At 31.6% G+C, this 27,709-nt stretch overlaps 1 pseudogene across 1 annotated transcript; it reads right to left on the bottom strand.

Annotated features, from left to right (window-relative positions):
- Positions 1 to 2,843: 2,843 nt before the first annotated feature.
- On the bottom strand, positions 2,844 to 27,709 carry LOC143238166 (uncharacterized; annotated as a pseudogene). The gene is made up of 16 exons (XR_013020438.1): positions 27,455 to 27,709; positions 23,205 to 23,360; positions 17,802 to 17,869; positions 15,386 to 15,440; positions 13,737 to 13,811; positions 13,034 to 13,128; positions 12,068 to 12,136; positions 11,443 to 11,538; positions 10,024 to 10,150; positions 8,961 to 9,035; positions 8,204 to 8,334; positions 7,472 to 7,532; positions 6,736 to 6,780; positions 6,506 to 6,562; positions 5,831 to 6,043; positions 2,844 to 4,348 (listed from the first exon to the last, which is right to left on the bottom strand). The product of XR_013020438.1 is annotated as an uncharacterized LOC143238166 (transcript).

Here is a 27,709-nt window from a genome sequence, read left to right as displayed (position 1 = left end):
TAAGGTGCAATGTAAATATATCACCAGGTTTTGTATTTACTAAATTAGATTGCTTACTAAGGTGCAATGTAAATATATCACCAGGTTTTGTATTTACTAAATTAGATTGTTTACTAAGGTGCAATGTAAATATATCACCAGGTTTTGTATTTACTAAATTAGATTGTTTACTAAGGTGCAATGTAAATATATCACCAGGTTTTGTATTTACTAAATTAGATTGTTTACTAAGGTGCAATGTAAATATATCACCAGGTTTTGTATTTACTAAATTAGATTGTTTACTAAGGTGCAATGTAAATATATCACCAGGTTTTGTATTTACTAAATTAGATTGTTTACTAAGGTGCAATGTAAATATATCACCAGGTTTTGTATTTACTAAATTAGATTGCTTACTAAGGTGCAATGTAAATATATCACCAGGTTTTGTATTTACTAAATTAGATTGTTTACTAAGGTGCAATGTAAATATATCACCAGGTTTTGTATTTACTAAATTAGATTGTTTACTAAGGTGCAATGTAAATATATCACCAGGTTTTGTATTTACTAAATTAGATTGTATTTACTAAATTAGATTTTACTAAGGTGCAATGTAAATATATCACCAGGTTTTGTATTTACTAAATTAGATTGCTTACTAAGGTGCAATGTAAATATATCACCAGGTTTTGTATTTACTAAATTAGATTGCTTACTAAGGTGCAATGTAAATATATCACCAGGTTTTGTATTTACTAAATTAGATTGTTTACTAAGGTGCAATGTAAATATATCACCAGGTTTTGTATTTACTAAATTAGATTGTTTACTAAGGTGCAATGTAAATATATCACCAGGTTTTGTATTTACTAAATTAGATTGCTTACTAAGGTGCAATGTAAATATATCACCAGGTTTTGTATTTACTAAATTAGATTGTTTACTAAGGTGCAATGTAAATATATCACCAGGTTTTGTATTTACTAAATTAGATTGCTTACTAAGGTGCAATGTAAATATATCACCAGGTTTTGTATTTACTAAATTAGATTGCTTACTAAGGTGCAATGTAAATATATCACCAGGTTTTGTATTTACTAAATTAGATTGTTTACTAAGGTGCAATGTAAATATATCACCAGGTTTTGTATTTACTAAATTAGATTGCTTACTAAGGTGCAATGTAAATATATCAACAGGTTTTGTATTTACTAAATTAGATTGTTTACTAAGGTGCAATGTAAATATATCAACAGGTTTTGTATTTACTAAATTAGATTGTTTACTAAGGTGCAACGTAAATATATCAACAGGTTTTGTATTTACTAAATTAGATTTTACTAAGGTGCAATGTAAATATATCACCAGGTTTTGTATTTACTAAATTAGATTGTTTACTAAGGTGCAATGTAAATATATCACAGGTTTTGTATTTACAGGTTTTGTAGGTTTTGTATTTACTAAATTAGATTGCTTTACTAAGGTGTATTTACTAAATTAGATTGCTTACTAAGGTAAATATATCACCAGGTTTTGTATTTACTAAATTAGATTGCTTACTAAGGTGCAATGTAAATATATCACCAGGTTTTGTATTTACTAAATTAGATTGCTTACTAAGGTGCAATGTAAATATATCACCAGGTTTTGTATTTACTAAATTAGATTGCTTACTAAGGTGCAATGTAAATATATCACCAGGTTTTGTATTTACTAAATTAGATTGCTTACTTGTCAGGTTTTGTTTTATAAATTAGATTGCTTAATGGTAACGTAAATATATCATGCTAAATTAGATTGTGTATATGAAATGGTAACGTAATGCGTGTGTGTACATACCATATTGGAAGAAAACATTGAAGTTACAACATTCTGTTATTAATAAGTTATTTTTAACATGCTAGAAGAATAAAATTATCTGGCTGAACCCTACTAAAATTAGGTGGTTTAAAGTCCAACAACAATCCAACTGTTAATTTCAGAGATATGGTAATGGTGTTATAATGTATATGTAGGTTGAAAAAACAACTCTACTATTCACTTAACACAATATACTGTCAGTCCTGAATGTTATGAGGTAAATTTGGTTACAATATTATAGATCTTAGTTACACATCAGTTATTTGTGCCTGTCATGACTCTTTACTCTGTATTAAATGAACAGTAAGGCTTACATTTTAATTATATTCTCCTTTACTGGCTCAAGGAAGACAAAATATATCACAAACTAACACCAGCCCTGGTGAGGCATGCACGTGTGGATCTTCTCAGGAGTTTTATGAAACATTTAAGTGACGTATAAAGATATTCCAATGAAAATGGAAAATCCAACAAAAACCAGCCCTTCTGGTGGCTCAACAGCAAGTTTGATGGTTTGTAACAAAAAAATTGAGTTTGTATACTTGCAATCGGTAACGTACAAATAACCAGTTGTAGTTCTTTTTTGTTAACATACACAAAAACTAGGGCTAAGTTTTCTTCTGGTGGAAATAATTTGGTTTAAAAAAAACAGTTATAAAGTTTACAATTGTGTAAGAAGCAGTAATACTTAGAAATATGTTAATAGTTCTGGGACAACCTTAGAATGCTTACTAATTTTGTATCCTGAAGCTATTCTACAACATATGTAAAAACCTTAGTTTTACAAATAATTCTGGTAATGCAAATTTAAGAATTTATTAGTATATTAATATTTAATTTTTGGACAGCCATGAAACTATTTTGAACCAAAGTATGATTTCCATGTGTTATATTACAACGTTTAATATCTACCGCCCTACCTAAAACTAGAGAGCATTTTAGATGGCACTAAAGTGAATTTAATGGGCAGCAGTTTGTGGAAGACAAAAGATAGATCTGAAGCGATATTTTTTTTAATACACACCTCCAATTTCAAATCAGAATGAACAATTTAAAAGGAATCTGTTAAACCTATTTTGTCTCCTGTTGGTATTTAAACCTAAACTGTTTTTATAACAGTCACTTCATTATCATGAAATAAAAGAAATCTTCATGATTCAACTTAACTTTATTTTTGTTGTAATAAATGACACACATGTGGATTAAATAGGTTATTATTTACTTAACTAGTAAGGTCTGCTTCTGAGGTTTTCACAAAATATTTTATTATTATGGGATATCAAAAAACAAATATTTGTCCGAGAAGACAGACATTTTTCTTACAGACTGTCCAACAATATGAAGATTTTTTGATAAATAAAGATCCAGAAAACTCATCTAAGAAATAATTTTCAAATCAAATTTTAACAAATAATATTTTTGTTTCCATTGTTCTAAATAAATCATTAGAAGGAACGTAGCACACAAAACACGGTAGCATTCCGTTTATATTTTTAAAGTTTTCTTCTTTTCATTGAAACATGAAAACATTAGTAGTAAAATACATCGAACAGATTCTGAATAATTGATTTAATGTTGTTTGATGAAGATACTCGTAAATAGAGCGCACGTTAATATTAGTAAAGATAAAGAAAGGATCCAAGACACAAAAATCACAGCACTATGTCTTAACTTCTCCCCAAAACAGTTCTGTAGATATCTGAAAGTGTCTTCACACCTACCAATATTAACAAATCTCATATCAGAAGTCTTGTGAAAAGCAAAGACAGTTTTTCTCTCTCTGTAACTGTCTTAATTGCATTGAAATGTTTTTTTAGAGAAGATATACACAAGTTTAACTATAAAAAAGATACACAATATATAATATCCCTAAACATTTGGAGACACAGCATATCTAAATATTTATATTTAAGTTACTTACCCTATCTATAGTTATGTATAAAGACCTTTGACTTGACACAACAAAGTTATCAGAAGGAATGAAGATGGCCTGGCCGTGTGACCCCTAGTTATATTTGTTTATTTATAGGAAATTATCCATCTGGCTCGAGGGTAATGAATCGTAGCATCTACTAGAAAGAAAGCTTCATGAAGAGGATGCAGACATTTGTTTTTGTCATATCCCAACTGTACTTACCAGCTTCTGTGGCAGTCGCACCTGTTTTATATGTAACCTAGAGCTGCACATTGTTAAGTGTCTGGTGACCGAAACTTGTCAATCACAGAGAATGATTGAGGCATATGGAATATATATGAAAAGTGAATAAAACAGCCAAAACCATAAACAATGCACCTACTTGTCAGGCTACGATAAAACAACTTGATGGTTGCATTTAACTTCTGACTTGTTTATGTACTGAGAAGTCTGGGTTGGCTACTTGTTCACTGAACATTTCATAATACTACACAGCACCGACAGTATCCTGGTCTTCCCCCCACCCACAGAAGGAGGAGGGGTCACTGGGGCAAAATAGGCATGGACTTTTAGATCTGGCAGGTGACTCTGAAAACAAAGAAAACATAGACTAGAAGACAACAATAGATACACAAACTTATTACTGATCTCATTGTGAAATTATGATATTTTCTAAGAGCATTCTTTAAAATTCCATTACAAGTACATTTGTGTAAGCATTGCAGTTATTTTTACTTTTGTGATATTCCACCTGTCATAGTACTAGGAGACATTTCTATTTAGTCAAAGAGTCATAGCCACTACTTTAAACCTTGAAAAAAGAAGATAAAATAAATAATTGTACAGTGTTGGAACACTTTCAAGCAGTGGTGTATTTAGGTAGGGGGTTTAGCCCCATAGCCTTAAATGGGGACCCATTGATAATTTTATTCTATGTAAAAATCACATGGAATATAGGGCTCGCACAACCTTAAATCCACCACTGTTTAAGTACTTAGCAAGACTCAACAGTTTACAAATCCAAAGCCTAAATAATAAATCAATTGAACTTAAACTTTTATTAAAAGAGAAAACTCAATTAGGCATTTTCAATGTCCACAAATTTTAAATCAAATCAAAATACATCAAAGAAGGAATTAAATCAGTTACAATAGAATAGATCTTTTACTCTCACTTCCAAACTGTTGGTAAAAAGAAAATCAAGTGTTTTCCTTCATCTAGGGTAAGTGGTACTTACTCTTGAAAAAGTTGATCATACAAGATTTAGAATAAAGAATTTAGCTGCTTTAAAATATTAAGTATAACAGATATGTAATGAATCACTCTTTAACATGGCATTAAAGTGGAATCAAACATACATGAATTTACATTTCACACAGTCTATACATTTTTTATCTTGATCTCACCATGAAAGGACATTATTCTAACGATATTCAAACTGACTTTATCTCAAAACCAATGTTTAAATTTACAAAAAAAAGAGGAAAGACCTTTTGAACATGTTTTGTTGTTGAATACAAAGATTTTAATTATTGTTTTCAATAACACTACAAAGATATCACCAATGACCCTTACAAAACCTTGTGTAAAGATGTAACATTTATTGAAGGGACATAATTACACAAGAGAATAAAGAAGCGAGATCTGAAAAATTAATTTTCATTTGGAATGAAAATTTTTTATATTCTTGAATTAAAGTTTCTATCATACTAATTACTTAAATAATATCCAATTAGTTTGGACCACAGGTCAAGTCTGTCACATTCTATTTCAATAGAATGTTCTTCCAGACAGTAACTGAAAGATCTAATATTAATTTATCAATTGAAAATGTGTAATCACTGTTGGCTGAAGAACAACTGTTGCAAAAGTGTTTCAACTGAAATAAATGTTATTTTGTTACTTATGGCAGAGTTCCATTGATTAAAGAAACTTCTACACCATTAACTAGTGATAATTAACATTAAACACGAAGGCTGATAATATGTACACAATGTAAGCAGGTGAATGATATGGTTAGCAAGTTCAACAGCTACTAAGAGTTCTAAAGGTCAGTTTAAAAAAACCCACCCGAAGCCTGCGGATGCCTGCTCGAGTGATCAACTGACAATCGTACAACTCAATTCGTTGCAAACTATGACACGAAACTAGATGGTCCAAGGAAGCATCAGTAATAAGTGGACAATTATCAAGTTCCAGCACGGTCAAACTGTCGGCAGCATAGCCATTTGTTCCCAGATGACGAATCCCGTCGTCTGTAATAAGTTCACAGTGGGACAAGCTCTACAAAATAGAAGGTTTATTCTCTTAGAATCCTAAAACATACTAACTAGGTGTTTATTACTTTGAAGGTTATGTTCTCTGGTTCAATAGCTCAAAATTTTCTTTTATGCATGAGATATCTACTTTTTAAACTGAGAATGTAAAAGTTACAAGGTTAAAACAGCTAATTTAGAGAGTGAACTTTACCACAAATATAGTCACTGTCTGGACAGCAGTAAATGAAAAAATATACACTAATACAGTTTCCAAGGAAAATGTTTATTAAAATACTGAAATACCAAATAAAAACATTAACAACTACACATGGAGAGCTGAAGTAAAACATATACACGTCGTGATGAACGTTTAAAAGACAAGTATCTATTATACCACTAAAAACTGTACAAGTTGTAATAAACATGATACAATGACAACAACACTGTAAAAGCTGCTTCTAAGTTATACAAACCATATAAAACTTACAAGAGTTTCAAGAGAAGGGCAGCCAACTGCTAGATGGCACAGAGTGTTATCTGTTATCTATATAAAAATCACAAAATATTTATGGGAGTGTCACCAAAATGTTCCTTACAACTAGTAAATAACAGAGTTAAAATCACATTATTGTCCAAAACAGACTGAATTCCAAGATAAAACTATGTTGTGACAGATAATTGTATGAAATTCTGTTAGACTTGAAATGCACTACCTACCAACACACATTCCTCCAAATCCATTTTCTCCAACTTGTTACAACTCTGTGAAAAATGTAACATATGTTTACTAAAATATTAAAAAATACACCCCTAATATAAACTTCATTAAAAAGTAATTAAGATGGATAAACCTGTTTGTTCATATGTACAGAGTGAACTTTCTGTTATAATAAAATAAACACTTCAAGAAAGTCCAATCATAATCAGATACAAAAAAGGACTGAAGTACAACAAGGAATAACAATTCTAATTTTGATTATTCTGTCTTACATTTAACAAAAGAAAAAAACCTTGAAAAGTTTCCTGAAGTTTACAATACTGACTACAAGAATAGTATCTTTTTTTCTCTCACATCATGCACCAATTTTATCTGGGTTCTAATAAAACATCTTATGAAGGGTTATGTCAAGAAAAGGATTCAGAATCATACTGGGACCCACATTCAGTGTGATACACATAAGTAGAAGATTGAAACAGTTCTGACGAACAGAGTAAACACCACCATCACCAACATTCCTAAATGTAACTTGTGTAGTTTGTTTACTATGCAAGTTTTCACAAACTTAAAACATTAAAACTAATACAGCTGAATAAAAGCTATAATAAGTCTATGACCATCTGTATTATAAGATAACCTTACACCTATGTTAGAGTAATGCTTGGATTAAAAGACACTTCAGATGTACTTCTAAACTTAAGTACAAAAACATGTTAAAACACCTATACAATCTACCTTTGCTAAGGCTTGGAATCCACTATCAGAAAACTGTGAACATCCTGCAACCTCTAATGTCCTAAAGTGACAATAAAACAAACATTTTAACAGTATCTTTTTGGTTTCGATAACTTCTGTTAGTTTAAACAAATGAAAGAATACACATTGTATGTCTGAATTATGAATAATTAGAACATCTGCTGTCTGTTCAGGGATAAACAGTTCATTTTAAATTCAAAACATGAGTTATAATAAAACGAGATTTCAAGTCACATTATAAACTACAACTTACTGTTTCACTGACTAACTCAAAATATAATACATTAACAAGTTTTAATAAAAAACAAACACAATGGGTATAGAAACCTGGTATTTAGTGGTGTCAGTCTACAGACATAGCACTGGGGAGCCTACAATATCTTATAAAAACCTTCAACCAAGCAATAACTAAAACCATAAACCTGGATTCACATTTATGGGAACCTACAGCACAGTTTACAACACACCAAACAGGTAATATTTTAACAAGCACATTTGTGGGAACCTAGAGCACAGTTTACAAAACACCAAATGGACAATATTTTAACATGCACATCTGTAGGAACACAGCAAACGAGACCAAAACAACCAACATTTAATTTCACACGTGCTTCACAAAGGTGACTACACTATTTCTAACTAAAATTTTGAAATTCAAAAAATTCACCTTAACAGAATAGCAACTCATAGTGATTTTGTTATAAATTGTACCTGAGATTGTGACAACCCTGACCCAGTGCTATAAGGGAAGCATCTGTGAGCCGAGAGCAATTTGATACACATAAGTAGTGAAGATTAGGACAATTCTGACTGATGAACTGAATGCCATCATCACCAACATTCTACACAGAAAGTAGACAAACAAGATGGTCATCATAAATTTAAATGTTTGATAATAAAAAAACCTTTAAATATTAGTTTGTTCACTTTAAGTTTTCAAATAGTTAAAATGAATAAAGCAGCCCACAAAGTTTGATTAAGATAAACAGACTATTTAGTTTCAGAAGTCCTCACTCTATCCTTGTTGTATTCAATACAATATTCATTAGAACTATTTTATTTCAGCACAACGAAATAAACTTCATGCAATCTTTTATATATGCAACGTCATGAGAAAACTTATTTCTGCTAAATCTAAGAATTTGAGTGATAATAAAGTATAATAATACACGTCAACAACTGTGTACCTGCTACATCATTCTGATAAGAATACTGGGGCTCTTTAAGTCATACATATTAGTGGTTAGATGATACATGTATTATCAAAGTGCATGGACAACAACTGGTGTGGTTGTGACTAGATTACACTGGTGATGTGGAATTATAGTTTAATTTTGGTAACTTACAAATTAAGATAGTGGTTAATAACACAGTAATATGTATTTATTTTAGTGCCCACTGATATTATGTGATAGTTTTAAAGAGTATTGACCAAAACGTGTATCTATTTAATTAGTAATTCACTTACAATACATCCATGGATGTTAATAATCTGTAGACCATTACAATACTTGGTTAAACCACCAATAACATCATCTGTGACCTGAAATAAAACATACATCTTAATTAGATAAGAAAATGTTATTCTCACATAATTGTTTAAAAGCATTCTCTCAATTATTCAAATATCTCTACTAATGAAGAGTTTTATACTCTCAACCCATTTAATATTTTCTTACTTAAATGTTGTTTTGCATTACGTCTGTAACCAACAATTATTTCTTATTTACATATTATTTTTATGTATGTATGAAAAATATTAATTCATTGAATAATATATTTTATCTGTGTATTATATTACTTGTATAGAATAATTTAATTAATTCATCTAGTACAATTACCATGATTTAATTAAACTTCCAATCAAATTAAGCTAATTGTTTTTGAATTAAGCACAAAGCTACACAATGGGCTATCTGTGCTCTGCCCACCACAGGTATCAAAACTCAGTTTTTAGCATTGTAAACCTGCAGACATACTGCTGAGCCACATGGGAGCATTAAGCAAATTAAACATGCTATTGTCACATTTTTGTGTACACAGATCACAATATACTGTTTCATCAGCTGGGTACCATCAGTGTTAACAGTCACAAACCAAATAATATTTCACAAGGTTCAACAAGTTAGTTCAAAGTTAGTACTAAACTAACAATGCAATGTAGCTCTTTATAATGAAAATACAGTAATAAAAGCATATAGTAAAAACATTCCAACCAATAATGCTAATTAAAGTAATTCCATAGAAATAGCAGAGTATATATCACCAATGTTATATTGTTATCTACAATGACCTAAGTTGATTCCAAACATACACATCAGTTTTTAAATTCACAATATTTATAATTAGTGTGATCATTCTTATACATCAAGAAGTTATACTGTTAAACATAAAATGTCATAGCATGAAATGTTAAAATATTTAACTTAACAACACACACAGAATCATATTTATTAGAACCTTACAGGAGTTCTGTCACGATACATCCACTACAAAATGACCAACCTTTTAGATAATCAAATATTACTTACTAAATGACACCCTTTACATATGAAAGCTCGTAAACACTGGCACCCTCTTGCCATGGCTTCAATACCATACTTTGACACCTGATCACACCAGGATATGTTGATGTGCTCGAGCAGTGTGCACCCTTCCCTAGTTTAGAGGGAGTTAAATATTTTATATTCTTAGAATTCAGTTGTACCTTAAACCTGTGATTACCTCTTCTTGTTCTATAAAACTCACTCTGTAAACTTCATGTGACCTCAAGTTCTAAATGTCCTCAATGCAATGCAGTACTTACCCATACCCCACCGCTGACTACATGTTCCATGAGACTTATTTGCAAATGGATCAAGGGACTATTGTAGCTCTACCTTCCAGCCCAAAGCCTGATTTCTTTTATAGTTGTAATCTAAAACCATAAATCTCTCAGTTGTAAGAAGGTGAGTATTTCAGAGATAATTAACTCTTTGAAATTCATTTTAAGCCAAATAAAATCTAGAATCCAAAACAGGCAGACTTACCTTTGAAATGAGTTTTAACTTACTAGTATGTTAAAAAGGATAAGTGAACCAGAGAATGTGACAGTTTATGGACTATGAAGAAGTCCACCATGGAATACACGTACCAAGTGTACCTGTACAACCATTAAGACACTAGGTAAATATAAAAAAAAAAAAAGTGTACTAGAGATTGCATTTTCCCTGATGTAGAGACATAAGACATCTAAGATAATGTAGGACTTTGAAGATATGAAGGATGTTATTACATTGCATGAAGAACTTTAGGACCAGCAATGTTTAATGAACAAGTTTTTCTCAACAAGAACAATAAAACTATCAGAAATAAGACTGACAATTTAAAAACAATCTTTAGTTACGTAATATTATATAACAAAGAAAATGGTTCACTTTCTGAAAAAAAATTACCCATATGACATTTTGAAAACAAAATCCATAATACATGGAATCTTCTTACTGTACAACAATATCCAGATATGTAAAAAAACGTTAAGTAACGGGTAAATGAATAATCAACATTTAAACATTATTAGTATTGCATCACCAGTCTGAAAGGTATGTTTTTTATCTATTTCACATGCATTTGGGCTATTCAAGTTGACCATCAGGTGATGATAGACCATGGTACTTAGTGTAGTACTTTTTCACCCATATTATAAAGTAATTTTGGTAGTGCTTCAAAGTATTAATTCTGGAAACAACTATAGTTTTCTAATTCAGTAAACATTTCATAAACTCTTGAATATAAATAAAACTCAATATTTTACACACTGTCAAAATTTTAAAATGTCTTGTTACTCAGTAACAAATATACGAAAGAGCTGATAGTTGATACATTGAACCATGGTTCAAATACAAAACCTAAAACCTTCATTTCTCCATAAAAATACTTAATTTTGGTGTAGATATAAAAAATTTAATTACCCAAGGAACTTTAAGGAGGGATCTGTTAGTTGGCAGCAGGAACCAAGATCCAAATATGAAAGTCTGGGACAATATTTGCTCAAACTCTGACAAGTGCTGGAAGAAACAAAAAAATGAGTTTCACTTAAGTTTAGTAAAGAAAAGAAATACTGTTTTTATAACAATTAGAATACCGATGTTTTGACACGAGGATTTTCAACAAATACCTGAATACAGTACAATAACACATGTGACAAATTAAATACTAGATAACGCGTAGATAGTTTAGGTCAGTTATCATCACAAGTATAAAACTGTTACCATCTATTTATTTTTATTTATTATTCAACATTGCTATGTTAATGCTAATAACATAAAAAAAAAAACATTCAAATTTAATTTTTAATAAAACTGCTACTCTTGGAATGAAATAAGATTGGAGAACACCTTACTGAAAACAGTAAGACAGGTTACTATTTTAAGAATAAAGAATGAACTTACAGTACCTACATGAACATTTAGATTTACCTTACAATAATTTTACAGGTATGGAATATAACTAAGCCTTATTTTTGTTTGTTAACAAACGCTTAGTTTATATATTCTATATTCATCATTTTACTACAGAATTAATTAAAATCTTTACCTATCTGTGAGTTTTTTGCATCCATTCAGGTTTAGTTCTTCAATATTATTACAATTCTGGGCAAATGTCCTGCAAGTTCAAAAATCAAAGTATTAGGACATTTAAAATAAACGTTAGAAGATGCCACTTGTTTTAAAACAGTTTAATAGTATACACACCACTGCTGCATGATTCATTTCAGGTCAACTGTCATACCACCATCATTAACAAACAAGTTTGATCTGTCCCCAAAACCTTGTTATTCAAACACAGAAAGCATGAGTTATGCACCAAAGATTACTGTTTATGTTTCAATTGTAGGCTCAGTATTAAACACTTCCTTCATTACCCATGCTTACTTTCACCAGTAATATCTATAATGAGAAGAAAGACGGTAAAAATGTTAAATGTTACTTTTACTTAAAAAGGTAAGAATTGGATGTCTTGGAACAACTCATCCTTTTAAACTTTATCACAGAATAACTAACACAAGAAATCAAAGTTTACTTCACATTAACTCTATGCTAATCATGTTTCTTGTTCCTTTCCATCAGTATAAATTATTTACACTTAAGAAAAAGGTTAACAGATACGTTCGGTTATTACTGCGAGAAGTTTTACTACATGAAGAAAAGTCTTATCACTTTATGGTTAAAACAGTTCAAAGGATTCTCCACAACAAGTGAAACATAATAAAATACCTCTTGTAAATTACAAAATATAATTAACAAAAGCTATTTAATTTACAAATGATATTGTAACAGTTGTTTTGTTTGCATTATATTTTTTTTACACATTAATCTCACAAAGGAATATCCAAGCTCTGCTTGTTGCAGTTATCAAACCCTGAACTTCCACATACTAAACCTTCAAATTTACTACTGAGCCACCTGGTGGTTAATAGATTTAATACTTATTAAAATGATCTTATACACAAAATGTAGTTTTAATTAGATAAAACAACTCAAAAGAAATAAGATAACATACTTTAGAGCACTATCACCTACACTTTGACAACCTCTTAAACTCAGTTTTTTCAGAAAACCTCCACATCTTCTAGAAATATTTTCAACTACAGGGCCCTATATAAGGAGAAAAAATATATTTATCAGGAGAACTCACACAATTTTTTGAAAGCTACCAGTAAGCTATGAACTCAATTTGTTTTATCACTTCAATACTGCATAACTTGCATTGCAATATTATTCTGTTTTATTTATGAATAAATAAATTGGAACCTCTGCCTTACCAGAGAGTACATGTTGCAAAAGCACAATTTCTTTTCTTAAGAAACATAATCCACTCAAAAAACAAAAACAAAAAAAAAACATATATTGAAAAGTAATTTTGGAAATTATGACTTCATTTTACACTTTTTGTTTAGACTGACACAATAACAGAATTAAAAATAACTTATGTAGGAAAAAAAAAAAGCATAGAACTAATGGAGTGAGGTGTCAGTAAATCAACAAGACAAAATACCAGGAAATATTACCTGTTCTTAAAAGGTAAGTATGCAGTTTACTATTGTTATTATGTTCTATTGTGGTTCTGACTTAAAATATAAAACTATTTAGGCTGAAGAAATTTCTAGAATGAGTTCCATAAACTTCCAAGTAATTAGGATAATGCAATAAAGTATCTATATAAAAATTTGAAAATAAAGAACTTCTTTTCATTATAATCTTACCTCTATATCAGTTTGAAAATCAAAGAGATCCACTCTTTGCCAGTTACTTCCATCTAGAGCTAATACGTTCCATGCCTGGAAGATGACAAATATACGATACCATTAGTTATCTCTGACATTGTGTAATACGTTTGCTATAATGTAGCACATACAAACTTTGAAAAGGTACACTTCAAATAATACAACTTATGTCATTTCACTTGCTACATGTTGAAATATTCTAAGTTTCTAATATAGTAAATATAAGATATTACTCATTTATTACTTCTCTTGTGAGTAATTATTAATTATTTAGTACCAAGAATAACAACATTTCACTTTCAACCTTTTAAACATTTCAAACTAAATCATTTTGTGATTAGACTAGACACTCCAAGTAAGTTATAACGTCATACCCCAGAATTTAAACGAGCTCTTACTTTGGAGTCAGTTCATTAGATATTAACCATATTGTAATTCATGTTTCTGAGACTTCATACACTGTTTTCACTTTCTCATCAAGGATTATCACAACGTGGTCAAAAACCACTATTTAAACCACTGTTTGACAAATATCTGCATGCGTGCATGTGCCAACTTAACTAAAGAACTATGGGAAGTTAATCACCAAATCTGATAAAATCCTTAAGGCCCCACAGAGTGACCTGTAAGGTTAGGTATTTCAATCTGATCCCTATATATCATACCCTTCACCCTCTACAATCTACATCTATGTATATCAACCAACAGTGACAAATTAATCTTGAAGATTCACACAATAATTATTTCTTTGTTGTTAAGCACGAAGCTACATAACAAGCTATGAGTTGCTCCCACAAAAGGTATCAAAACCCAGTGTTGATGTTACAAGCTTCGAGACTTATTCTGAGCTATTGAGGGTGGTTACATAATGAACTGCTTGTCATTGTTGGATATACCCACAACTGAGAGTAACCTGCAGCTAACGTTTCAACAGGAACCCATATCCTGGACACCACATTCGAACCTGCAGTTGTTTGGATATGGGGTGCATAAAACAAGAACTAAAGGTAAGTTGTAGTTAATGTTTTACTAGAAACTTAGGTGTGTGAAACCAAATTCAACCAGTCATTGTTCAACATATGGGATATATAAATCAACTACAGGAAACTTATATTTAATGTTTTACTAGAAACGTAGGTGTGTGAAACCAAATTCAACCAGTCATTGTTCAACATATGGGATATATAAATCAACTACAGGAAACTTATATTTAATGTTTTACTAGAAATCTAGATCTGTGAAAGAATATTCAACCTGGAGATATGGAATATAAAACAATAACGAAAGGTAGCTTGTAGTTAATGTTTTACAAGAAATCTAGATCTGCAGCTGTGGGATATATAAAATAATAACTAACAGTAAATTGTAGTTAATGTTTTAGTAGAAATTTAAATGTATGACACCATACTCAACCTGTACTTGTTGGAATATGGGATATATAAAACAATAACTAAAGGTAACTTATAGTTTTACCAAAAGTAAACATACAGGAATATGTTGTGGTATGAAAGCATACCAAAACAACTATTATTTTTAGAATCTCTCCTGAAGAAGTGAAGACATATTTCCTTGAACAGTCATTTGGTAAAATCATTAATCACAAATTTCTGACTCAAATGTCTGCTTACCTTGGATACTTGTGCACACCGACACAAGGAAACAACATCAAGGTATGAAAAAATCCTAAAAGATGGAAGATCATTTTGTTAAACTTTATATCAGACTTAAGAATGATAAAGAATCAATCTATATTTTTTTTTTCACTTATTCAGTTTAACCTAATGACAGAAATGTAAGTATTTAAGTTATTAAAAACTGAAGTAAAATACATGTTTATTTCTGAATAAAATAGTTCTAATAACCTTTGTAAATCATAACAATCTACTATGTAACCATTATATACAGACAGAGTACTACAGCATTACTGACAAAGTCCATCAATTAATGATATAATCATTCTAGTAACTGAGGAACTGACCACGGCACAGATTTACTAATATAATTAAGTATTTTCATTTTATTTACAGTTATGATTCTGTTTATTGTTCATGTAGTTTTCATTCGTTTGTTTGTTTGAGAATATTGTTATTCCTAGTGTCAACATGTGAGTAGCAGAGACAGAATTATGACCAAACTAGCATCAGTTACAAGAACCTGCTTCCCAGGACTTTATCATACAAACAGCCAGTTTTATGCACAACTGTCTTCCTTTCTACTCAAAAACTACCAACATCTCCAGATGAAGTCTCATCTATTCTCATATTGCACACTTAGACACATTTACTGAAACACCATAATCACCAAAATTTCATCATTTTTTAAACAAAACATCTTGGATGTAAGGTTTTTTAAACTATGCCAAATGAAAAAGCAATCAGAGAATATATATCAACAAATCCTAAAATGAATTATGTCAAATCCCATGCACAGAAGACACAGCAGTCTAAGTAATGGCACTGACCTTAGGTAAACCAATTAATCTAGAGTCAACTGGTGATTAAAAATTAATACATGCTAGCCCTGCCACAGACTTCAAAAATACTTTCACTGCTAGTCAGTTTACTACATATAACAGCTCATCATCAGGTGATTACAGTAATAAATGTATTAAATATATAGCTTCATCATAAAACTTGTCTGGAACGTTAGCACGATTTCCAATGTCGATTGTAGATTAAACTTAGATGAAATTGGTATATTTACACAATTTTGCAAAAAAAACAACAAAAAAACTGCCATTTGCAAAATTCTACTGCCTAAATGACTGCTTGTCTTCCACCTTCATTAAATGGGTTTTAGTAAACTATATATAATTACATTTACGTGCATCACAGTCTTCATACTACCAGCAAAAGTCTGCCCTCACATCATGCTCATAACCAAGCAATATTAATATGATTTCTCCATCAGCTTTCCATAGCAATGTTTAAAATTTGTTATGCCATGCAATGCATTCTTGGCCAGTTACAACAAAGAATTCATGTTGTGAAGATCAAATGAATTTCAATAATTCAACTTCAAACATAAAACCATTTACACTTTACTTATAATAAATTCTTACACAAATTTTTCAGTAAATGTCTTTTCAAACTCTGATAACTGAATTAAAAGTTTTGTATAATTTCTGACGACCACCAATAAATGTCATTTGACATAGAAAATTGTTCTGGTTTTTACTCTCAAAGTAACTTGAAGGTTTTCACATATCAATTTGTAATTGTGTGAAAGTTACAGTAGTTAACATACTGCTTCCAACTTTAACACAGTTTTGTGACCACACAGTTCAGAATAAAAATGCAGGAAACCCCTACAGTAATCTGTGGAATCAACTACAATATTAGTAGTATTCTATTTAATATTTGACAAACAAGGTCATGCACCACAAACATTTGGTTCTAAATAGTTACAAAACATACAAGTAAAAAGCCAACAGGTCAAAGATAACTGCACTACAAATTTTAATAATCACCACAACATAATGCCAGTTACAGTTCTGGTCATAACTCTCTAAACAAGTTAGAATAATTTTAGTTGTTTGTTTTTACATAAGCTACGTAAAGTCTGTCTGCCAATAATTCAGCAATGAAAGACTAGAGGTAGGTAAGCTAGTCACCACCACCCACTGCTAACTCTTAGGCTAATTTTTAAAAACTGAAAGGACAAGCACATTTGGTGGAAGGGATTTAAACCTGTGACCGAGACTGCGAGTGAAGCACCCTTACTACCTGGACAATGCCAGGCTCAAATTTTTTTATAAGATAGTAAAGTACTGTGTCTTCTTAGTGAGTAAAGTTTACTGAACCACAGTTTAGATCACCATCTACATAATTATATACAATCATCCATACATGTATAAAAATGCTAATAATATCACATATTCAAAGTCACAAAGTAAACATTTGAAAGAATGACTAAAAACCAGAATGTCTGAAAGTTATGAAATATTTTACTTAACTGTGCAAACCATTAGATACACATTTCTTCCAAAGTACTTAACATTTCTCAAGAGTAATTAAAGTCATCGGCAGACAAGATTAAAGGTACCTGAGCAGAAGTTCTTTAGGTAGTTTCTTGTTAATTGGTGCCTCTTCTTCAGTAATGGTTCTTGTTACCTGGCCATAATAAAAATACATTGAATTTCTGATCCTAACAGCAATAACACATATTGAGCTTTATATAAAGATATACCATATACATATAAGTTCAGTTATAACAGACATGTCCACATTTCTAAACAGCAACATCTCAAGGTATATACGTACATGTATTGGTGGCCCTTGTTTGCTAAATATGAGCTCAAACAATATGTTGTAAGGACTGTTTCAATTCTATTAGAAAGGTTTGTCATTTGTTTTTGTTAGTTTTTTTTTTTACTTTTGCCCTAAGCTACATGAGGGCTATCTGCGCTACCAATCACTAATTTAGCAGTGTAAGACTAGAGGAAAGGCAGCTAATCATCACCACCCACCACCAACTGTTGGGCTACTCTTTTTACCAATAGATAGTGGGATTGACCATCACCTTATAATGCCCCCACAGCTGAAAAAGCGAGCACGTTTGGTGTGATGGGGATTCAAACCTGCAATCCTTGGGTTACAAGTTGAACGCCTTAACCCACCTGACCATGCTGGTCCTATTACAAAGGTCACTCACCATGTCTGTGTGCATCTACATGTAATGCATTGGTATTACTTTCACCTTACACAATATGACACTGCGTGCGTGCGTGCATTATAACACTGTTGGTTAATTCTATTCTTTCATTAGAGCAGTCCACATTGTCAAAGGGTGAAATGTATCACATCCACATTACAAAAGTAATCTGATTTCCATATTATATCCAAACCGCTCGCTATCATCCCTTTACTTCTGGTTAGAGGTATGACTGAAACTCACGAGTATCACGTCCAAACTGCTCGTTATCATCCCTTTACTTCTGGTTAGAGGTATGACTGAAACTCACGAGTATCACGTCCAAACTGCTCGTTATCACCCCTTTACTTCTGGTTAGAGGTATGACTGAAACTCACGAGTATCACGTCCAAACCGCTCGTTATCATCCCTTTACTTCTGGTTAGAGGTATGACTGAAACTCACGAGTATCACGTCCAAACTGCTCGCTATCATCCCTTTACTTCTGGTTAGAGGTATGACTGAAACTCACGAGTATCACGTCCAAACTGCTCGCTATCATCCCTTTACTTCTGGTTAGAGGTATGACTGAAACTCACGAGTATCACGTCCAAACTGCTCGTTATCACCCCTTACTTCTGGTTAGAGGTATGACTGAAACTTCAGTATCACGTCCAAACCGCTTCGTTATCATCCCTTTACTTCTGGTTAGAGGTATGACTGAAACTCAGAGTATCACGCCCAAACCGCCGTTATCATCCCTTTACTTCTGGTTAGAGGTATGACTGAAACTCACGAGTATCACGTCCAAACCGCTCGTTATCATCCCTTTACTTCTGGTTAGAGGTATGACTGAAACTCACGAGTATCACGTCCAAACGGCTCGTTATCATCCCTTTACTTCTGGTTAGAGGTATGACTGAAACTCACGAGTATCACGTCCAAACCGCTCGTTATCATCCCTTTACTTCTGGTTAGAGGTATGACTGAAACTCACAGTATCACGCCCAAACCGCTTCGTTATCATCCCTTTACTTCTGGTTAGAGGTATGACTGAAACTCACAGTATCACGTCCAAACCGCTCGTTATCATCCCTTTACTTCTGGTTAGGGGTATGACTGAAACTCACAGTATCACGCCCAAACCGCTCGTTATCATCCCTTTACTTCTGGTTAGAGGTATGACTGAAACTCGCGAGTATCACGTCCAAACTGCTCGTTATCATCCCTTTACTTCTGGTTAGAGGTATGACTGAAACTCACGAGTATCACGTCCAAACTGCTCGTTATCATCCCTTTACTTCTGGTTAGAGGTATGACTGAAACTCACGAGTATCACGTCCAAACCGCTCGTTATCACCTCTTTACTTCTGGTTAGAGGTATGACTGAAACTCATTAATAGTTTCACAATTTCAATATTTCTCTGTACAATATGTTTATTTAAAGCCATCCAATAACATATTAACTATAAGATATCAATAAAACTATGTTAAAACAATAAAAAAGTACTGTTCTTTTGATTACGAAAAATCAATTAGTACTTTCCAGTTCCTTGATTCTCAGGTTAATAATTAGCTAAAAATTATTAGAAATTTATAAAAAAAAACAACAGTAGGTTGTAAAACTACATAACAAGTGTAAGAAATAAACACCATTTACAAACTGATGAAACTTTAATGAAGTGTGCTTTATACATGTCATGCACTTTCTACCCACTTAGGTACCACATAAATTTAGTGGGTTGTACTTCATATACAACACTGGCTAAGGGAATTACTAAGTTTCTTTTGTCTTGGTTATTCACATGATTCGATGTGTCACCAAGGTCATCAATTGTGTTCTCTGTTACACAAGATAACTGAATCATGAACAATGCTATACGAAGAAACAGTGACATGCCCTGGTAGCAAACCATCTGATACAGTATGAGTGTAACAGCTCCTGACTGACACGAGCAACTCTTATGTGGACACTACAAGCACCTAGAGAGAGAGAGAGAGAGAGAGAGAGAGAGAGAGAGAGAGAGAGAGAACTGTATATATAACTAAGTTTCTTTAAGAGAGATTACTGATGGAATATGAGATTTACAGCTATCTTACCAAGATTACTAGATTAAGATTTTCATATTTCTACAATACCACAATTTTTGCTATGGATTACACTGCACTTGTTCTCTGTGTAGTCGAGCACACACAATACTTGTCTATTACTTCGTCTAACTTCACTTTGGTTATTCTGGTGCTAAATATCACAATCATTTGTAAACCTGTATCTAACAGCTTTCTTTTTCTAACACTCAGTAAAATGCAGAGATAATATAGGCACTGTTCTGCACTCTGATGAATCCAGTTTCTATAGGCCACTCTGAGAATATCTTAATACTTACCCTGACATGAATAAAACCTGTAAGGAGCCAATACATAAAAGTAATAATCAGGGTTATAACAACTGCAGAAAATTTTAGCAGTGGAATCAAAAAGTTCTGGATCATGAAGAACAAAATGTCCACATTACACTCAACCACAACCCATTTAACCATAGGATTGATACGCTGGCAACTTAACGACAAAAATTTATGTGTGTTAATTAAAATGAAAAAAAATTTAGGTTCTCAAATGAAAAACTTCGAGCCGATTGATATATTTTCCTTTTTGTGACAGAACTCCAACCTATGGCTTATCAGAGATAGCAAGGTATAAATAGAAGCTGGAATTTTAAAATGTCATAAATACTGAGAATGTAAAAAAACTGAGCAGTTAATCTTAGAAATAACAGTATCCTTTTCTGGAAAAGGTTAAAACATATTTCCAATAGTTTAGAGAAATTAAAGTGTGAAATAATAACCAAAAAGTATGATAATTTAAAAATGTTATTTCACTTTCAAATTTATTTATGGAAGTATTCATAAATTAACTTAGATACCATCACCTGATATTCCACTTAAACACAGTTTAATGGCCAATAAACCAACTGTCAGTAAATACACTACTAATTTAATGAGCAGATCCCAAGTTGTGGCATTGGAACTTAACTGTACACACAGAGATAGAAATCAGCCTTATTTGTCACTAAATATATCCTTACTTACCACAAAATGTTTATTACACTAAACACACAATCTATTTTGTTTTTCTTATTTCTTTTAATTTGTGCAGTCCTCTATTTGGTTATAATAAATGATATTTTTAAGGTGTATCTTAGGACAACTTATACGGGTGTTAACACTTACTGATAAAGCAGAGAAGAATGTTTTGACCTTCTTAGGTCATCTTCAGATTAATGTTGTTTTCTGCTTTATCAATAAAAGCATTAATACTCATATCAACCGTCCCGAGATATATTTTTAATCAAGCGAGTTTCTCGTCATCATGAATGTTTTTAAAAAGTTAGACCTAAATTACACTTTTTGAAAGTTTAAAATAAGATTTTATTTACATCGTGAAGGATATGGACATATTTTAGATTTAAAAATATATTTGTGTAATAGTGTAAAATCATTGTACACTACTATCTGTATGGGTAAAAAATTCATACAAATACAACATATAACGTTTCCAGCAATCTTTTAAAATGTCTTCCAATAACTTAAGTAATCTAATGCAGTATTCGTTTTGTAGATTTCACACACCTATAATAATATGCTGGTACAGCATTATGGAAATGTTTTTTACTGCTACACTGTTACTGTAACTGCTGCTGCTCTTAAAAACTTTTTAAAGAAATTATTTTCTGTAACTAGCATTATACAAAACCAATATAGATCTCCATGTAGGAATACCTAACTAATCACCCTTGACTAGTAATAAACTACAGTTTAATTGAAATATGGAATCGTGGCAAACATCATGGTCCAGTTGGTATTTCTGGCTTGGTAATGGATATGAATTATTGTGCTAATAAATCTAAGGAACCTACCCATCTAAGTAACTATAGTCAGAAATTAAGGTTGAGAAAAAGAAAAAACATCAATACAAGTGACTTCCAAATACTACAATGCAATATGTTAAAAGCCACCACTTCAAAGCAGCCCAGACAGTCTGTTCACAGTTCTGGCTATTCTACAGGTTATCTTGGTAATATGAAACTGATCATCATAAGAAATGTTGTGAAAGACAAAACAGAAAAAACAAAACTTTAATTGAAAGAAATTTCATCTTTTGAAATGGATGAATACTTTTATATCTAGCTAATGTAGATAGTCTGCTAAAATCATAATGCACATTTACAAGTCAAACAATCTCTGTGTAGTTCATTGTTATGCACTAACAGAAATCATATCTTGAATATTTTCACTTTTCAACCAAATGAAAGAGACTAACAACATGGACAACTAGCATTTCTAAAAAGTTTGTGATAAAAAGAGTTGAAACTAAAGTCCATGAAGGTCATTCTACACAAAGATATTAAATGATTAAAATGTAGACAATGAAGGCTGGTGAAGACTTCGATGGATTCTGAAAAACTTTATTACACATGTACAGTATTTCAATAAGCTGTTGTCATTTGTGATGGCAAAATAATACTGTACATTTCTCTCTCTCTCTCTCTCTCTCTATCCATTCAACCCTTCACCATCTCCAAGCGAGCTCCTCTTCATCAAATCTGTTATAATAATTTATGTATTCAAATTCAACTGTGGAATCCAGTAAAGACAATCAAGATATTTTATGAAACTCACTAACTGCTCCATGTCAATCAGATAAAAACTAATCGACAAACTTACACATCATTATATTTTATTCAAATTCTCATCAGATTCTCTAGAATTCCTTCTGAAAAAACCTATGGAAGGAGAAAACAAAAACCTACCATACCTTTTGGGTTATTTCCTTGTTCGTGGGTGAAAACATACTGCCAAAGTGTCCATTATGTTCAATTACTGGTAGTGGAGTCATGAATGTTGTCCCCATTTTTGTCATGCCAGGTGACCGCAGAGGAGCGTGGTCGTCGAGCTGAAATCGTCCGAAGCGCTGAAATAAAATAACCTACTTGTTCACAACACTTCAAATAAATATACAACTATATCGTATATTACCCACAAGAATTAAAATGATCTAAATAAAATTCTTGAACAACTGTCATACAAGACTGTCCATTGCATTTAATATACCAGTATCATACCATGTTTTATGCAAAGAAGTTACTGTAACTGACAAGCAGGGGAGTAGATTTTTTACACCCAATTGGGGGGGGGGATGATTTTTGGAACCACTTATGTGGAATGTTCAATTTGCAAATTGGTAATCTCTAATTATGTAAACCTGAAAGCTGTAAACACGCAATCAGAGTACTTTTGTTGCTACGATACTTGCAAGTATATTTAGGCCTACTGACTGATACTTATGAACTATCGCTTAGATCAAAAAGTATAGAAGCACGCCTATATTAAAGATGTACATTTCGGCTACTGAAAAAGCCTACATCTAGGCCTAATTATAAAATTCTATTGGTAAGAACATGAGAATTTGTAGGCCTGTGATGCAATAAAACAATTCAACAGACCAAACTGTAGGGGGGGGGGTGATTGTATGCACCATACCCCCCCCCACCTAAAATGAAGGAAGGTGTATACCCTCATTCCCCCCCAGGATCTATGACCCAGCTGACAAGAAATACAATCAGAAAATGACAATCATTCAATTACACTACAAAGTTATATACAAATGGTTCGTATTTAAGGATCATTTATTCCATGACTTCAACAATTCTTAGTTGTTTATTGCATTCATCATCTTGTAAAAATTATTAAAAGAAATACAAATAGCATAATTCTGACTTACAAAATAAATACTAATAATTTGTTTATCATATGATTTAATCATCATATTACTATTTAGATATTTAGCACGCGAGATGCAACATGTTCCCGTTGAACGTATCTTGAAATGTAACACATTCCCATCAAATGCATCTGTTCACACTGAGAACTTACCAAAACTATTTTCATTTGGTAATTTTTTTCAGAAACAAAAATCAGTAATTTATCTTGGAAACTTATACAAGTTTTAAAATGTCTTTGTTTAGTACTCTTCAACATTTAATAAAAACATTAATAGCAGCCAGTGTAAGTATTTTCTAATTTAGCTCACTCACACAGTAGTAAGACACCACTCTGAGCTTTAGTGAAATTTGTTCGATTAGAGGAAACATTTCTATATGCATATATTCAACAATCCATTGGCTCTGCTGTTTTAGAGTCTGTTCTTCTGGAGATAAACATAAATAAGTATTGTGATTTAGTTTCACTTGTTCAGAATAAAATTACATCACAGTTGCAAAATCAGGTCAAACTTTCAAACATTATAAATGTGTAGAACCATTCTATAGAAATAAAATATGCAGAGAAAATTGGAAATATAATTTAAAATAATTCTTATAACAGTTCAAAGGTCAACAGAATAGAAAACTACTCTCAAGTGTGTGACGAGTATCATGTTAAAGAAGGCCTAGCTGATAAAATGCTAATTTAACAAGAAAAGCTTACATCTACAAGAAAATGCAACATGACAACCCCTCCATGTTATTCAATTAGATACTCAGAATACAGATTAAGATAATGTTATTCAAGCAAACAATGGGGCACATAATTTTACAACACACATACTCCACAGAGTTAAGACACTTAACACCTCAATACAGTATCCCCATATGAAAGATCTAATTAGGCATAGTGCAATATAACTTAAGATACATAGCATGGTCAATTTCTGTTTAAATATGTGTAATTACAATGACAAAATTTAACAAAGTAATCTTTGGGCAAATAAGATATATTTATAGATTTAGATATATTCCCTCTAGATTCATAGTTCCTACATCACATACAGATTTTACTTCTGACCCCTGTAAAATCAACAGAGAAACACAAATCCAATATGTATGATATAGTCTGTGGGGGGGTTGTCAGAAAGAACTGTTGTGTAAGGTTTTGAAAACTGAATGTCTAAATAGAGGAATGGAGGCTAAAAACCTTACTTTTGTGAAATATTTTAAACTTTTGACCACAGTAGAGTCAAAAGAAAAACCAAACATTCTCAGTATGACTGATTTAGTTTGTAAGAGTCAATACAAAGTTTCTTTATGCCAAGTTTCATTTTAATTAATGGAATTATAAAAGAAACTACAAATCAAAATATCAGTTTTTGTAATATTTCACCTGTGGCCTCCTAAAATTGAAATTGGAGTGAGGGCTACGAATACAACTAAAAACGTGTCCGAGCACACCACCTACTAAGAAACAAACACACTAACTCTCTCTATCTAATTCATAAAGTAACTAACTTATTCAGTCTGACATTTTTATATTGTTTTTGTTTTCTACATACTGTAAGACAATTTGAGATGCTACATCACTATAATGTCATGAAAATAAACATCTAAATACAGCTTACAACAGTATGGAACTCATTACACGGTTACCACAACAACAGCAAAATTACTCAACCATCTTTTACAATAATGATAAGCTAATGAGTAATGGTAGTCAACAGTACAATAACCAAAAGTCCAATATATCACAGCCCCAAACAGTCTCTAAGGTAATGTTATATTACTAGTGTACTCTAAACATTTCAGTGTTGCTATAAAATAGCATAACAGGTATTAGACCTTTCCCATAAAACTTTCTGAACAGTAAACATTTATTTTTATGAAATTACATTAAGGCATTTATTACATTAGCTTGAAGTATTTGAAAAGTACAAAACTGGCACTATTTACAATAAACTTTTGTGATAATAGAACATTTATAAATGTATCTATTACTGTTACTATGAGGAACATTACTAAATCGTTCAAACAAGTTATCCACGAACATGTGCTTTTAAGTTGCTAAACTGTATTAAAAACACATATTTGGAATTTGAAATAAAACTTCATCTTTCGGAAAATACTGTTTCTTTTTTTAAAATATTCTAGAGTTGTAAACAACATTCATATAAAAAAATATAACAATAATATATAAACTACAGGAAGAGAGTAGAATCAGTAAAGGATTTTAAAAGAGAAACATGCCATAACTTATTCAAATGATCTCATTAAACTTCAAATATACTCAAAAGAAATTGGAGAGGACATGGAATTACATTCCTTGTTTTGCGGAGTGACAATTAATAAATTATGAAAGTAATTTACTATTAATATGCAACAACTGAGCTCTTTATAACAATGGCATCAATATAAAGTAATTAAATGACAATTGACAAAAATTACAAATTAAAACCTCCATAGAGATGTATTCAAAATACTTCAAATTATTCAGAGAAAGTGTTAGATATGTACAATGTTTACAAAATGAACAGTTAGTAAACCAGTTGCTCCTTTCTTGTGAACTTTCTTAGAATTCTGCATAAGGTGCTGTAAAATCAAACACAAGTGCATTAACAGAACAAATGTTCAAGACGGTAAAATATCTTCCTGAGAATCAACCAAAATACAGTATATAAATACTACAAAGTAGCAGAATGTATCAGAAATTAAATACTTTTATAGCCAGAATTTGAGTTTTAATTTGGAATGGGCACAGATGTCCAAGAGGGTTAAGAATTGGTGTTTTCTTAATTAACAATTCCATTATACAGGGTGTATCATATGGATAAAGTAAAAATATAGGTTGTACTTTATTTACCAGATTCTTCTAATGTGCGTGTAAGACAACAAACCACTATAACTAAACAATCATTAATGTGGCTCTTATCTCGGTCAGTCAAATCACATGAGTAACAACAAAGTTCATAAATATGAATATTTTCCCCATGTTTATTGGATTTTACTTTAATGAAATAAAACACTTAAATATCATAATTATATTAACAGAAAATTATTATTATTATTTGTGGTTTATATGTCCAAATTTAATGTCTGCTGAACTCTAAAATTCTATAATTATTGCACTTTTTTTCTTTTTTGTCATACCTTACTTACGAACTTCCACATATGATTTCTGTCCGTCTTTCTTAGTTCTTTGTGTCGTTGGTTTTAATTTAGGCTTAACTGGTTATCAAAACAGTATATTTCAGGCCTTATCATATGACTTCAACACAAATACAGTTTGCGAAATACATACCTCAAGTCTCGCCCTAGCCGTCAGATTCATGATATTTTATAATCACAATACTTTATACAGTTTTAACCTTAGCTGATTTGCAAGTACATGTAAACAACCCACACGGAGTCAATGTTGATGTTTTTCTTCTCAGCTGTTAGTTACAGAATTTGCTCGTATGCGATTGGTTGACAATTATGACGTTAGACACCTATTACATTGCAGCCGTAATATTGTGGTGAATGGCGAGACACAGGACAATGACAAAGTATGGGC

This window comes from Tachypleus tridentatus, chromosome 2, assembly GCF_004210375.1.
Source record: "Tachypleus tridentatus isolate NWPU-2018 chromosome 2, ASM421037v1, whole genome shotgun sequence".
Classification (NCBI taxonomy): domain Eukaryota; kingdom Metazoa; phylum Arthropoda; class Merostomata; order Xiphosura; family Limulidae; genus Tachypleus; species Tachypleus tridentatus.
This window is presented reverse-complemented; position numbering and strand designations above follow the sequence as displayed.